Source organism: Myotis daubentonii, chromosome 11 (genome assembly GCF_963259705.1).
Source record: "Myotis daubentonii chromosome 11, mMyoDau2.1, whole genome shotgun sequence".
NCBI classification, from domain to species: Eukaryota; Metazoa; Chordata; class Mammalia; order Chiroptera; family Vespertilionidae; genus Myotis; species Myotis daubentonii.
This window is the reverse complement of record NC_081850.1, coordinates 15,413,121-15,416,317: the sequence shown is the minus strand read 5'-3', so window position 1 is coordinate 15,416,317 and position 3,197 is coordinate 15,413,121. Positions and strand designations below refer to the sequence as shown.

Sequence of the window (3,197 nt, the reverse complement as noted above, 5' to 3'; positions counted from 1 at the left end):
ACGATCTATAAAAAGAGCTATCAAAGCCGGCAACTCATTATTGGTTATTTCAGGAAAAACTTCAAAAAACCATCCCTAAACCTGCACTGATCTTTTCTGACAACTTCCCTGACCGGGCAGTTTGTTTGCAAAGAGCAGCATTAAAAACCTCTGCCAGGCTGGCCCCTCCGAATGGCGCCTCAAAGCACGCATGCCTGTGGCTGCCCGGGAGAAGCCACAGTTACAGAGCAGACCTGGATTCCTGGACCCTTGAGCTATAAATCTCTCCCACCCCGCCACATCTCCTGCCCTGATCCAACTGCATCTCCTTAAAAGCACATAAATGAAAGTAGCCTAATCCTGGTCTTTATAGACAAAAACAGGAAGATTAATATGTGCAATGCCTCATAACATCCTGTCTCTGTTGCAATATATCTCACGCATATTGGCAGTGAGCTCATTTCTAGCATGTTGTTTTCTGCAGACACTCACTGATTCAAAAGAGAAAAGAGACTAGTCAGGGGAGCATGCAGGGAAGGGGAAGAAAAAGGAAAGGAGGGAAGGAGGAAATGCAAAAGGGGGAAAGAAAGAGTTGGGGTTCTGAGAGTAGTGTACAGAGGAGGGTATAGGAGGCAAACAGTTAACGTCAAAATTACCTACAATTCTTCCTTTGAATTCCGCTGGAACAGAGGCAGTCTACAAAGATCTGAATTGCGTTCGGGCTAATCGCAGTCCCTAGCATCTTGACTCGGGAACCTCTGCAGTCAAGGCCAGGTCTCTAGGGGCTCCTGATGGATAGCAAACAACTCATAGAAAATAACTACCCGAGACATCACTGCCACTCAGGAGGGGCGCTTTCCGCTCTTGCTTTATGCATCTCTCTATGATGAAGAGAAATACAATTCATGATCACCACTATTCACCTTCAGGGCACAAGGAGGAAAGAATACAGGGACCACTAACCAAATCTACTTAAAGATATTGGCTTTGCCTTGAATTTACTCGCTGTAGTATCTATTTTACAGTCAAAAGTAAATTGAAATGCTCAAAATATGAATGTAATATCATATCCATTATTTGAATTAGGCATAGGAGCTCATTTGGGGAATCAATTTATTACATTTATATTGTTATTAAAACTACTACCCAAATATTCATGCTCTTGAGACCCACAATTTATATTTCCTTGCAGATACCACCCCCGCTCCTTAAAAACTTGAACTTTTTTTTAATGTTAATCCTCACTTGAGGATATTTTTCCTTTGAAATTTAGAGAGAGTGGAAGGGAGGGCATGAGACAGAGAGAGAGAAACATTGATGTGAAAGAGACACATCGTTTCTGGGATCGAGCCTGCAACTGAGGTAAGTAGGTGCCCTTGACCGGAATCGAACTTGGGACCCTTCAGTTCGCAGGCCGATGCTGTAGGCACTGAGTCAAAGCAGCTAGGGCAAAACTTGAACTTTTATGTGCTTGCTTTGCCAGTGCATATAATAAATGCAACAATACAGAGAAGAATAGCATGGCACCTGGACAAGGATGACTTGCAAGTTCATGAAGCATTCCATCATTTTTAATTTAAAAAATAATAACGTTTATTTATTCAAAGCATTTTCTTAAAGTGACCTTCCTGCAGTGGTCCAGCTATCAGCTTCCTTCCCTTGCCCTAGTTAATGGAGTCGGGTTGGTAAGAAGTCAAGGCCCACATGCCCTCCAACCAGAATGGGAATCAGAGTGGGGGCGCTACTGCTGCCAGATGCTCTTTCTAAAATGTGAATCTGATGATGAGGTTCCCCTGTGCAACACCATTCGGTGATTTCCTATGGCCTTTCAGATAAAATCACATCCCTGCTGTGTGGCTACAGGCAAGTTATTAAACCTCTCTCTGGCTCAATTTCCTCCTCGATACAATGGTGATAATAATCGTGAGGGAACCATATGTAAAGCACTTAGCACAGAGCTAATGAATGCTCAGTATTGGTATTATGGATGCTATCCCACCAGCCATGCTCCTTCTCATTCCCCCTGTGCTCTGCTTTGCAGCCGCCCTGGACAATGAGCTCCTCAAATCTCCCCAAACCTTTCTGCCTTGTACGCCTTGGCCTGTGGTTTTCTTTCTGTTTACAACACCCTCTTCGTCTTCTTGGCCCTTGGTCAACTTCACTCCTATTAATTTGTAAACTGTCAGCTTAAGTGCATATTATGAGATCAACGGAAGGACTTGTATGCATCTATATAAGCATAACCAATGGACATAAGACACTGGGGGGTAGGGGAGGCTGGGGGAAGGTCAAGGGCGGGAAGGAGACATATGTAATACTCTCTGTAATACTTTAAGCAATAAAACAAAATTTTAAAAATAAAAAAAGATGGCCGTCTCTGACCCAAGGCCAAGTCTGCTTCCCCCAATATAAGCATGCATTACATGCTTCCTGTGCTCTAGCATGTATCATACTTACTATTGCCTCTTGCTGAAGTGTCTATAACGAGTAGACCTGCCTTGCTCACCACAGTATTTCTCAGTAGCAAGCGCAGTGTAGTCAGGGTGGACGGAATTATAATGCAATGGAGAAAGAAATCTTAGCAGGTTACATTGGCAAAATATGTGTCCTTGATCACACTACAATTAGTGACAGACTAGCTCCATAGTATTTTCATGATGGACAACCCAGGTCCTGAAACATTGCTGGTTTCATGGCAGAGAGAAAGGGAACACAGTAATTATTCACACCTCTTTTTTTAAAAAAATATACTTTATTGATTTCAGCGAAGAAGGGAGAGGGAGAGAGAAACATCAATGATGTGAGAGAATCATTGATTGGCTGCCTCTTACATGACCCCCACTGGGGATCGAACCCACAACCATGGCATGTGCTCTTGACCAGAATCAAACCCCAGACCCTTCAGTCCGCAGGCCAACCCTCTATCCACTGACCCAAACCAGCTAGGGCTCATGGTCTCTCTCAAAGCTTCCATTCCCAAGTGGCACATCGAATTCCTCCTCACATTTTATTGGCTAAAGCAAGTCATGTGGCAAAGCCTGATATCAATCAGGTGGGAAATTCGTATGCAGTAAGGGCCCTAAAGTGAGGGAAACTACAATATTTAGTGAACTGTAGTAGATACTACAGATCTCAATAAATGTCAGTTTAATAAAATATTTTTCACTGCAAGTTGACAAACGTAATTCCCCCACCAATGAAAACCTTGCCAGAAACTT

At 43.2% G+C, this 3,197-nt stretch overlaps 1 non-coding gene across 1 annotated transcript; it reads left to right on the top strand.

Annotated features, from left to right (window-relative positions):
- Positions 1-1,448: 1,448 nt before the first annotated feature.
- On the top strand, positions 1,449-1,551 carry LOC132212861 (U6 spliceosomal RNA). The gene has a single exon (XR_009447807.1). It is a non-coding gene; the product is annotated as a U6 spliceosomal RNA (small nuclear RNA).
- Positions 1,552-3,197: the final 1,646 nt, after the last annotated feature.